Source organism: Onychomys torridus, chromosome 4 (genome assembly GCF_903995425.1).
Source record: "Onychomys torridus chromosome 4, mOncTor1.1, whole genome shotgun sequence".
NCBI classification, from domain to species: domain Eukaryota; kingdom Metazoa; phylum Chordata; class Mammalia; order Rodentia; family Cricetidae; genus Onychomys; species Onychomys torridus.
The window spans coordinates 80,734,124-80,747,246 of NC_050446.1; the positions used below are offsets into that span (position 1 = coordinate 80,734,124).

The 13,123-nt window shown below is 34.4% G+C and overlaps 1 protein-coding gene across 6 annotated transcripts in view; it reads left to right on the forward strand.

Annotated features, from left to right (window-relative positions):
• Immp1l (inner mitochondrial membrane peptidase subunit 1) overlaps positions 1-13,123 on the forward strand; it is a 63,240-nt gene that overhangs the window by 2,967 nt on the left and 47,150 nt on the right. For 4 of the 6 annotated variants that reach the window (XM_036184533.1, XM_036184532.1, XM_036184536.1 and 1 more), the window contains exon 2: positions 1,550-1,662. The gene's annotated coding sequence lies outside the window, so the exon portion shown is untranslated. Of the gene's footprint in view, positions 1-1,549; positions 1,663-8,568; positions 8,620-10,230; positions 10,487-13,123 lie in introns of those variants that run through there. The other 2 variants (XM_036184534.1, XM_036184537.1) reach the window with 2 other exon arrangements.

The window sequence follows — 13,123 nt, forward strand, 5'->3', positions numbered from 1 at the left end:
GTGACCTGAGTTCCCCTCCTAGAACTCCTAGAAGGAGAGAACTAATTCAAACAAGCTGTCCTCTGACTTCTCTCTCCATGGATGCTATGGCAGGCATGCACTCCTCTCCCAATAAATACATGTTTCTCAACATGCTAATAATCCTTCATGTTAATATTAGTACTAGAGATTCCTAGAGAACAACTAGATATTTTTGAGTATATTGTATATGTTGTGTATACATTAATAACACTAAAGTTCTGTTGACTTGAAGAAATTAGTATAAGAATAAGTATACATCATTATAACAATAAGATTTTAAACTACCTCTTTTATTAAAATAGTTGTGGTCTTTAACTGATTGGAACAAAGGTGCAGTGAAGGTTAGGTGTTTTGATATTGACTCAAAAATGTTTTAAGAAGGGTTCAAATGCTTACATAACCAAGAAAATATTTACATGAATAGCATAAATATAAGAGTGTTTGAGACTTGCAATACAATGAGATTAAGATTAGTTATAGTGCCTGAAAATAGATGAATGAATATATTTAAGCAGACATTTACACTAAAATCCCTCAAATTGTATGTATTTGAAGATTGATACTCATCTTTTGAAAGCAGAGATTGGGTATGTGGTGTACTGAAAAGCCATATGTAAACACATACAATGCAAGCTTTGGCATTTCAAGTAGAAGTAGAGACACTGATTTGTGTATTTAAGTCATAAGAATGGATGCAGAGGGCTGGAGAGATGGCTCAGCGGTTAAGAGCACTGGCTGTTCTTCCAGAGGTCCTGAGTTCAATTTCTAGCACCCACATGGTGGCTCACAACCATCTGTAATGAGATCTGGTGCCCTCTTCTGGCCTGCAGTCATTCATGCTGTATACATAATAATAAATAAGTAAATCTTTAAAAGAACTGATGCAGAGTTATTATAGCTAAATATGTCATAGGTTTTCACATTAAAAATACTTTGCCCTTCAATTGGTCATGAGTTTTTTTTTTCTTTAGCATCATACGCAGTCATTATAAATCATTTTTTATAACAGCCTTATGAACTATTTTCTAATATTTTTCATTTTTAAAATTAGCCAGGCATGGTGGCACATGATCTTTACTTGAGAGTTTCAGAACTCTCAAGGTAGGAAAATCTGTTGAGGCCGATATGGTCTACAAAGCAAGTTCCAGGATAACCAAGATTACATAGAAAAACCCTGTCCAAAAAAAAAAAAAAAAAAAAAAAAAAAAGACATTAGATATGCATGCTGATCTGTAAAAGCAAAAGTGTAAAAGTGTGCATGGCTGTCTTATCAACTCCTTGACTGCAGTGGGTAGTTTTTATATAACCTGTTATCCTATTATGTTTTTAAATTTCTTTCTTAAATCTTCTTTTAGATTAAAAAGACTTTAATATTATCATTTGATAAAGGTCCAAATATCCAAATTGAAACCTCCTGCTGCCCCACTAAAAGGAAGATACAGTTCACTAAGAAATGTCTACTCACCATTCTTTAATTTAGCCCAACATTGGTCAGAGATGACCTAACAGCTTTGATTTATTGCTTTAGGAATCCACAGCCATGGATGACTCACATGTACTTCGAGACCTGCTTTAGATTTGGGTTTTCCTAGAGACCTTACAACTACACTGAAATTGAATGAATTGTAGAACAGACCTATGGTAAGTGGACTTTTTAAACAAACAAACAACACCAAAACCCCCTTTTTCTTCTGTCAGTTTCATGTTCAAGTTAAGTCCTTTGGCTGTTGTAAGGCTGCTCCCTGCTGGACAAAATGTGGCTTTCTGGGGTTGGTACTAAGTAGCTGAGCAAAGAAATGCTTTGGTTGCTCCCCCTACCTCTACCAGGGGATCTTGCTACATTCACAAAAGCTATCCTCAAAATAGTGTTGTACTGTTGCCACTGTGTTGATAATCTAGTACGATACCATGAGAAGGTGCTCATTTCCATGTTTGTTCGTTGCTTCCTGTGCAATGGCATCTAAAGGTTAGAGCAGATATTCAGCTATGCCTGTCAATGTGGGCCTTACATAACTCCCCTAATTATTTGTGCTTTTTAAGTCAGTATACTGTTATAAAAATGATACCTGTTATAACAATTTTACTTACATATGTTGTTGTAGAGACAAAATGAGTTGTGTCTGTACAAATCACTTTTCCAATAGTTGAAACTGTTTCAGTGTAATATAAACTAGATCATATTGGATCTATTTTGAATGAAAAATCTGTGTTTTATGTTTTATATACTTGTCTTTAAATGTTACATACCTTGGTCTCTACCTTATTCCAGCTGCCATGTTTGCTATCATGAAGGGTGTGTACTTCACAGAATGATAGTAGGTCAAACATCAAATGTTGTGTTTGCAGCTAACCTGTCATAGACCTTAGCATGCATTTATAAAAGCCTCCCTAAAATTGATTTCAAGTATTTGAGAGAAGAAAGAAACTATGCTTCTTCCTACCTTCAAGCTAAATATTCTTAGTTTTTTGTGAGTGCAGTCTGCACACAATTCTGGTTGTAATCTGAAATTTTTAGAATAAGTATACATTTTTTTTGTTTGAAAAGAAAAAACATTAAGTGCATAAGTGAAAGTTAAGCAGAACAATTGGTCTTACATTATTTCCAGGCCTCCTATATTTTTGTAGCTGTTGCAAACATGTGGAATCTATATTTAATTGAAATTATGGAGAATTAGGCATAGTAATAGTTCTTTGTTATTAAAGTATTGCAATAAAAATTATAAATGCAGACCAAGAATATAATTGTTTTTAACAAGAGAATGAATCTTTCTCAGCAAGAATACATGATATTGCATTTTATAATGTAAGGTTATAAAGAAACATGGGTAAATATATGGAGTAATGGTGAAATGCCTATATCACAAATCCAAACACCATTACCTGAAGCATCACTAGCACCCCCAGTCTACTGCAGTTCTCTCCTCTCCCTCACTCCCCTCTTCCTGTCCCTAGTGATGGCAGTCTAACTATTGATGGTTTCACATTCCTGACTCAGCAGCCTGAGACTGTTGACTGCATTTTACCATGTCCAGCTTAGTCTCCCTTTTCTTTAGAGCTGATAAATAAATAGTCTACCTTTTGTTGTAAGTATTTATATTATTTCTATATAATTTTTAATTTTCATATGTGTTCCTAAGCAATATGTTTATATTTTACTTCTTTTTCTTAATTTTTTGGGGGTTTATGTGGGTGCTTTTTTGTGTGCATATATTTCTATATACTATTTTTTAAAACAATGTTTATTTATTTGTTATGTATATGGTGTTCTGCCAGGAAGAGGGCACCAGATCTCATTACAGATGGTTGTGAGCCACCATGTGGTTGCTGGGAATTGAACTCAGGACCTCTGGAAGAGCAGCCAGTGCTCTTAACCTCCAAGCCATCTCTCAGCCCCAAAGAATCTCTGAATTTTTTCTTTCTTCTGGTTTTTCAAGGCAGGGTTTCTCTGTGTAGTCTTGGTGGTCCTGGAACTCACTCTGTAGACCAGGCTGGCTTCTAACTTAGAGAGATCTACCCGCCTCTGCCTCCTGGGTGCTGAGATTAAAGACCTACGTCACCACCACCTGCCTCCTTTTCTTTATAAAATAGTATCTACTTTTTTATTTCATTCAGTGTTTTGTTTTCATGGATCATCTATGTTACATTCATCTTCATCCTTTTACATTATTCCTTTGCTGTGGATACCAATTTAGACTTTCTACGTTTGGCAGTTATTTGGTGTTTCCATTCTTTGACAATTTTAAAAGCCATTGCAGTAACCATTCTTCCAAAATCTTGGTTACTGTCCCCTTTTAAAAAATATTTCTGAGGAGCTAGTATGATGGCTCAGTGGTTAGGAACACTTATTACAGAAGACCTGGGTTATGGTACTAGCAACCACATGGCAACTAACAACCACCTATAACTCTGGTGCCAGGATATCTGACACTCTCTCCTGACTTCTGTGGCCACTGTGTACCTGTGGTGCACATACACAGGCTCAGGTAACATTCACATACACAAAAGATAAAAGCTATGTTAAGAAAAAGCGTCTGTCTGAGATGGGTACAGTGGCATATGCCAGTAAGCCCAGCAATTGGGAAGCATAAGCAGGACCTGTTGAGTTCAAGACTGACATGATCTACATATCAGTGCCAGACCAATAGGGACTACATAGTGAGCTCCTGTCTCAAAAACCAAACATAAATAAAAATCAAATTATTTCTGATAAATGATAGATTATTTTCATCTGGAAAATAGTTATCATCACAAGATAAATACAGTGATACTTTAAAGGAATATGAGAAATTTGATGCATCTTGACAAAAACAGTTCTGGAGTACTGGAAGTGTAGGTTGTAAGTATAATTTGTTTTTATTAGAGACCTTAAATGTATGTTAAGATGACATATAATTAGAGATTATTTAATATTAAATATATAGATAGATAAAGACATTAATTGTGTAGACTTAGGTATGTTACATGCTAAGTTCTCTAAGTATACCTTTGTTCTGTCCTTTAGACTTAACCATTCCAGACTGTATTTTCTTGTGAGGCAATTTACTCTACATTTTGGACTCAAGACTGTATCTGGAGAGAGAGCCAAGGGAAATGGACTTAGGTGGCAAAGGGTCCTAGTTCTGTACTTTCTAAAGAGTAACTCCTTAAGAAAATAGGCCTGTTTATCCACCTTTGTCTTCTGTTGCTTTTATTGCTGCTGTTTTGCTACTTGTCATTAAGGAGAATCTACTCTGTTATTCCAAAAGAAATTTCTGGAGTAGGAAAATAAATGTACAGCTTTCAGTGTTAATGATACTGATATTCATACGTTTATTTATGAAATATGTAATTTTGTGAAGCATTTGTAGATAATCCTAGTAACCTAATTTGGGTATAATTCTCTCTATTAAAGATTAGCATACTAAATATATATTTTTAATGGAAAAAAATTAGTTTTTAACTTTTTGTCACTATGGCAATGTATTAATCCTGGCAGTTTTATTTAAAAATTATATGTCTTCTAAGTTATTTTAAGTAGGACCACATGATTATCATTTGTGGCTAAGTTGTAAACATTTATGAGACCTTCAATTTTATTTTTTTAAATGTCACTATATGTTCTAATGTGTGCTATTATTTACATTAAGGAATTATGTTTTTGAACACTCAAATTATTTAGCTTTTATCTAGTCAGTAATGCATATTTGTAGGTTAATCATTATTGTGTTACTTTTATATTTCATAATGAGAGTAATTTCCATTTAAGACATATTTTAAAATACACTCTGATCACAATGCAGAAGTTAAAGAAAGGTGGGTGATTAGACCTGACTTCTCACTAAGCGTTTAGATGATTTTTACTTGTCAACTGCATTTTTTAGTTTAAAGTATCAAATTAACTATTAGTGTATCCTGTCTTTTATTTTAATCATGCATCTAAAAACTGATATTCAGATAAAAGATAATTTCAAAATAAAATCAGTATATTACTTATGAGTGGAGCATCACATTAGCATTGGGTTCACAATAGATCATATCGCTTTTATTCCATCGTACAAGCTTAGCAGCACAAACAGAATAATCAACATATTATTTGGCTGTCATGTGCTGAACAGAAACCAGAGATCACAAGGAGGTTTTCCCTAGCTGTGGTGATGGCCTTTTTGTTCCAAGCCCCCATCTGGGAGGGCCATGGTGTGTTATCATATGGAAGGCGGGCTTTTCTGTAATCTGCTTAGCTGCACTGCCGTTTGAATCTTCATTCCATGTTTGTGTAATTTATAATTTTAATGAGACCATGGCTCTTGTGGGCTTTGAAATATATTAAAAGCTCTTTTGTGCATATGCTTTTGTTCTTGCTTAATAGGCTCAGTGTATTTAAAACTGATGAATTTTTATTCATGAATTTGGATGTCTGGAGATTAACTTAGAGTGAATATCATTGCACTCATCTATTGATGGTTAGAAAGGGGGTTTTTGTTACTGTTTTTTTTTTTATTTGCTTTTGTGTGTGTGTATGTACATATACCTATATGATACTTATAACTAGAAAATGCTAAACTTAAATAATTTTAAGAAACTAGAAAAAATAGCATGATTAAACAATAAAGAATAGATTAAAAACGTTAACCATCTTATTGAAAGATACTCAAATTTTCTCAGTAGTGTTATATGTTAAATAAATATTGTAAAGGAATAACTATGAAAAAACAACTTTTAAATAAAGCTAATACCTTAAATACTTCAATTTGCATTGTATTGTTAAAAACCACACTTGAATACTTGGTTGAGATAGATTTTATATTTTAATCATATTATGGTTTATCTGTGGTTATTCTAAATGAGTCATTCTATTTTTTTGGTTGTTAGGCATATGTTACATATTTTCACTATTTTTAGGTGTTCTTATTTTTATGGAACCATTTTTAACTGAAAGCTTAAAAAACAATGGATATGATGAAAAGACTTATGGAAAAGCAGCTTACCAATAATTTATAAAATTGATCTTTTGTTTTTTTCTAACATTCTGAAATATACTAGATGCTTTATTCTCTTTAATTGATAATTAAATATGTTGAAAAGTTTTGAATATAAACAGTTTTATAGTTACATAGAAAAAAATTATGGTTCTTTTTAAACCCAGACATGTCTTTAAGCTGCTCTCTTGCAATCAGGTATAACATACAGAAGTAACTCAGGAGGGATATATTTATTTTTAAATCTACATTTGTATTGCAATTCTATTTGAGAGGATGAAAAACTTCTGAAAACAAACAAACAAACAAACTATTTACTGGGAATGTTGACATATGCTTGTAATTCCAGCATTTCTGTGGCTGAGTCAGGAGAATCACCAAGAGTTTGAAGCCAGCTGAAACTATACAGTGAGACCCTGTCTCATTAACAAATAAACAGCTTAAACCAATCCTAGATTTGCTGTCTTGAAGCGTTTTTTGCAACTTGACACATCATGATTCCTTTTATGTTTACAGTAGCCAGCTGTTAGTGAAATCTCATCTTCTACCATTTCCTTTAAGCTAGAAGCATTCGATAAAGATTTCTATGACGGAGGTTCTATACTGTCTTTCCTAAGTTTATCTCTCAGTTTTGACAGTTTTCCCTCAGGAACCCTCTGCTCTAGTGCTGTGTTGTACTATTTCCTTTAGCTTAGGAACTGTCCTCGTTTGCTTTCCATTGCCATGAGAAACATGGTGACCAAAAGCAGTTTGGGGAGGAAATGGTATGTTTGGCATCCTCATCTCCATCATTGTCCATCATTGAGCAAAGTCGGGGCAGGAACTCTGGCAGAAGCAGGGGCAAGAACCATGGGAAAAATGCTTCTTAGGTTGTTTGCATGATTAGCCTGTTCTCTCTCTCTCTCTCTCTCTCTCTCTCTCTCTCTCTCTCTCTTTTTTCTTTTGGTTTTTCGAGACAGGGTTTCTCTGTGAAGCTTTGTGCCTTTTCTGGAACTCACTTTGGAGACCAGGTTGGCCTCAAACTCACAGAGATCCGCCTGCCTCTGCCTCCCGAGTGCTGGGATTAAAGGCGTGCACCACCACTGCCGAGCGCCTGTTTTCTTTTATCTCCTAGGACCACCTGCCACTTCCCACAGTGGGCTGAGCCCTCCCACAACAATCATTAATTTAAAAAAATACCCCCAAACTTGTCCACAGGCCAATTTGATGGAAGCAGTTCCTCAATTGGGGTTTCCTTTTCCCAGGTAACTCTGATTGTGTGAAGTTGACAAGAGCTAACCAGCACAGGAACAAGCTGTGAAATGTATGACTACCAACACAGTATTGTCCAGTGGCAATTTAATGTGAACCATGTAATGTTTTTCTTAATCAGCTATATTCATATATTACCTAACTGTTCAACATGTATCAATATAAAAATTTTAAATGCTGTATTTTTCCATTCTTTTATTATCTTCAGAGTTCATTGTGTTGTATAGTATATGTCAGTTTAAACTGGCCACATGTAAAATATCAACAGCCCCATGGGGGCTGGTGACTACTCTATTGAGCAGTGTAGCTATAAAAGTCATAACAAGGCTTGGGGATTTAGCTCAGTGGTAGAGCGCTTGCCTAGCAAGTGCAAGGCCCTGGGTTTAATCCTCAGCTCCGGAAAAAGAAAAAAAAAAGTTAAAAAAAAATCATAACAATACATCATGATAAAGTATGTAATTTTTGCATTCCTTATTATTTTTCTAATAATATACTCAAGGTATATTATTGGAACGTGTTAGAATATAGCTGGTCAGTACTCAGGAACCAGGTAATATAATTCTGATATTCTATGTTAAGTGGTATTATTGGCAGAACTGTAAACAAACTTAATTCAATTTCATAGCATATGCAATAATGGCCAGTGTAATGAATGAGGGATGTTCTTCAGTAATTAAGGGTAAATGAAACTTAGCCAATTAGCCGCTTTTCAAGTATACTGGAGTCAAGTTTTATAAGAATCCCACAGGAGTCTTAATATTTTTAAAAATAAAGCTAAGTTCTCCCTTTTATGCCCTTAGATTTTTCCAGGTTGCTGCTTGTACAAATGGGCATGAAGCTTCTTTTTATATGTCTACTTGGAGTCACAGCTGTGGCTTCTTAGGAAAGAAAGGTGATTAACAATGTTTTCTAAATATCTCTAGAATTCTTTACATTGAGCATGCCCTGCATGATACTCTGAAGAGCTATTATTTCACTGGTACATATTTTAAAATATGTAATTATGAATTATAAAACCCTGAATTACAATTAATATGAGTTGATTCAGCTATTTTACAGTGTAGTTATACAACGGTTAGGGAGTTTGCCTTAAAAACCACAGTGTAAAACTGGGTGATGGTGACTAATGCCTTTAATCCCAGCACTCGGGAGACAGAGACAGGTGGATGGATCTCTATGAGTTTGAGTCCAGCCTGGTCTACAGAGTGAGTTCCAGGACAGCCAGAAAAACACATAGAAACCCAGTCAAAAAACCAAATGAAGAAAAAAACCAGTGTACTCTCTTTATAAAGAATGTAGGCCTGAGTTAGAGTGACTCAGCCCTTCTGGGCTTGTAATGTTCTTGGCCTAACACCCAGATTTGATTCCCAGCACCTGTCAGGTGGCTCATTACCACCTGTAACTCCCAACTTGAGGGCTTCTGAAGCCTTCTTTACATCCATGCTCCCTTGCACTTACATCTACAGTCCTACATACACAGGCACATAAGTTAAAAATAGTAAAAACATCAGCATAAATAATTGACTATGCTAAAATATAGCTTAGAGATAATCATATATCCTTGAGCTTCTCCCACTTTCTGAGTTTTGAGTAATATGGCTTAATCTTCACACAATTTAACTTTTATGTAGGTATTAGCCAGTGCCTTTGTACTCTTTGATATATTTAAATTTTATTGACTACTCTCTGTGACTTTTGCATTTAAAGTGCTGACACAAAATGTTAAACCACTCTATAAACAATACCTCCAGTTTCTTGGAGATGATAAATCCATCCATTGATTTCTTAATTTTATTATGTACACAGTCGATTGTAATCCAAGATTACAGCAAACAAGATGTTAATTTTAAGACATAATCTATGTACATTTCAATTACGGAGCATGATGTTACAGAAACACAGAAGAAAAAGGAGTAACATTCGTGCTATCCTCACAGGAGCTGTCAATAAAAGATGTAATAGGGGATTTAGGACTCTGGAAATGGCCAACTAATTTATGTGAATCTATTTTATTTCAGCTAGAAAGACCAGCTCTTTCTCGGCAGTGCATATTGTGCAGCACAGGCTGTCTATACAGAACCAGGCGGCTGCATATGGATAGTCCCTTGATATCATTCACTTGCTGTGTAATCTTATTATGCAAAGTTCTAATCTTCACCTAGAATGAATGCCTCTGGGTCAGAATATAGTCATATCAGGGTTTTTGAGGTCATGTTTTGTGATCCTTAGCTTATTCTTCTAAGTAGGGCTGGGATTTAAAGGGTATTCCCCAGACACTAGCAGAGATAGACAGCAGACCCTGCTGCCTTTTTGGAAGACAAGACCAACATGAGGTCCCTGGTAGGATTAAACTTGATTTGTAGCTGTAGGATTTTTTAACAGATGTATTATTGGACAGGGAATAGGGGGCCACCGGCACAGCAAAATTGAATCATGACTGGCATTCTCAGGGAGTCTGCTGCCTGCTAAAACAGCAGCTGCATGTGGATTTGACTTCTTTCAGGTGAAGCGACTTCCAGTCATTTGGAAAGGATGGGATGAAAAGGAACCTTGGTGATAATTTTGATGTCTGCAAGATTTAGTACCAGTGTAATGGGATTATCGGTAACACCTTCACTGCAGAAAAAGCCACCTGGCGTTATAACTGGCAGCAACTGAGAACTAATCCTTTCCCATCTCCTGGATGTCATTCATGAAGCTCAAAGCGATTTCTGCCCTGCTAACTGTGATTAATTTTATAAACAACAACAAAAATACAGGTGATCAAGGCAAAGAATATATCTCTTGTTGTAATATGTATGTTTTAGTAATGTGATTTATAAATTCTGTGACATACACAAGCTGAGCATCATAGGCTCCAAATTTTATTAAACTGTTCAAATATGAAGCTTGTTTGGTATGTCTTATACTTTTTCTAGTTGAGTGACCAAGTAATTGCTGTTAGTAAAGATTTGTATGTCAGATTAAATATTAATTTAAATATTGTTATACTCTTGTGGCTATAGGGCCATTATTGATAAAATAAAAATATTCATAGATGTTAGAAATTGAAAATAGTTGGTTTTGACATACATTTTGCCTGTTTTTGATTGTTTGAATTGCTGATGACATTTTTTGGTGAATAGAACATTTAGTAATTTAAAATATATAATACATATTTCTGATAATTAAATAACATTAGCTCATACTATTGAGGAAATGACTCTTTGTGAGAAATATATGATATCAGGGTGGCCAAGGCTGGGGAGAGTTAATACAGTGCTGAGTGGCTGATTCTAGAGATCAGTGGTTCTCAGTCTAGCTTTCATTTAGCATATGGGGTAGTTATTTGCTGTAGAATCAGTCCGTTGGTTAATTTTTTTAACATTTTATTTCAACCCAAAACCTTATCAAATACTTTGTTTAGAGGTGTTAATTGTTTTAATATTCTTTTCTTATACTATTCAGAATAAACTGGGAGAAAATGAAGTGAAATTATCCCGTCAGTCACCCAAACAGTATGCACCGTAACTGCCGAGACAAGAGAAGATAATTAGTGTTGTCAGTGTTATGATCTCAGAGTAGTTCATTTAAAAATATTTATTCATAGGACTTGACTTGTATCTTATTGTGCTTCTTAATCTAGTAGCTTTACATTTCAAAACTAGAATAAAAAATGGCAGTCTAAATGTTTTTAAACTTTAAATTTTTAACTGAATATAGGTGACTAAACTATTTTCATGCTATAAGAGTAAAGCACAGTCACTTACTTTACAGATGTACCTATGGCATCTGTTTGTATATAGTACCTTTTATCTTCTATGCACTCTCTACTGGAAAGCCATCAAATGGAATGTAAGTGTAGTGTTCTGCCAACTCTCCCTGCAAGCATGTTACTCTTCTTAGATTTGGTAGAATCAGTTTCAAGCTACTGTATTATAAGTGCACTTCTTCATTTTACTCTATTTGAAATGAATAGGTGAGAAAGCTTAGCAGTATTTCTCTTGAACAATATATTTTTACTATTTGAAAGTTTATTTACTTAAAATTTTATTATTAGGAAAAGCTATCTATGAATTAAAGGTACTATAATCGTTCTTTCCTTGTCATGATATTACTTGTATTATTTCATTGGGTAGTTTACCACCTGAGGATAATTTTCTGTGATAGTTAATAATATTGTGTATTTTTTTTAAAGTGTCAGTTTTTTTCAAGACAAAATCTGTCTAGAAGTTTTCTCTTACTCAGCACAGTAGGAATTTATGCTTGAAATTAAGCTGTTTACTTAGTGGTTCTTCAGAGTTAGTTTCTTAGGTACCATTCATATTCTACTACAATATTTTTTTCCTTAATGTCCAAAATAAGTACATGTTAATTAAATTCAACATGAACATGTAAGGTCTTACTAATGTTGTAAATTCTTTTGTATACATACAGGTTATTTCAATGTAGTACTTTGTTGGTAACTTAAAAATTTGATTCATCTTGAAAAGGTAGATACTAATTTAATCTGCAGCATGGATGATACATAATGATGTCATTAAGCTAAGGTATTTGGGAGATGAAATAATGGGATATAAGGTAAGAAAAATGAGAGGTATATTGAAAGGGATGTAGGTTTAGCTCGGCAACAGCCTGGCAATGATAGCAATTGCTGGTCAGGACATGAGCAGCGTTCTGTTTTCTGGAGGTTTACTGACTCAGAGACTGAAGAACACGCCTGTGCTGGGGTGTGACAGCAGTGACAGCTAACTTGTAGTGCTAAATGTTCTTCCATTTGAATTGATATCTTCCTGATTTTAGATGTTTGTAGCAATAGTATTTTTGAGGGTATGATGATGTGGTTGATGGAAGTGACTGAAATAGTATGGTTATATTTCATTATAAGTCCTAATTGATAAGGAAAATTTATAGAATTTTCCCAAAGTTCACAGTTTAAAATAAGAATAGTTAAATCTTATCATATTTCTGAAAATGTTGAGTAGGCTTCTATGGCCTCAAATATCAGCACAAAGACCATTTCTGGGTTTCGATCCTAAGACTTTTTAAAACTTAAAATTCTGTCTCTTTGCTCCCAAGGATTCATTAATAGTGCTATGACAAAAGCATGAGAATCTGAATTACAAATTTTTTATTTTATCTGATATTCAGTTATGAGGTTATTTTGATACTACAGTCAAAGTGAAACAATGTTTGCTGCTTTAAGCCTGAGGACGATGCTGGATTTTTTTTTTCCTCTTGGAATAAAACAAAAATGGTTACTAAATCTTCATAGATCAGAATGCCCTGAATTTGCAGTTTGGGAACATGAGAAGTAATCTCTGGACAAATCTTGGAGTAGATTTAATATTTATAGGTTTGATCAATTCATAAGCAGTTCTAAAAGTGAGTTGTATGTAACAGGAATTGAATTATTG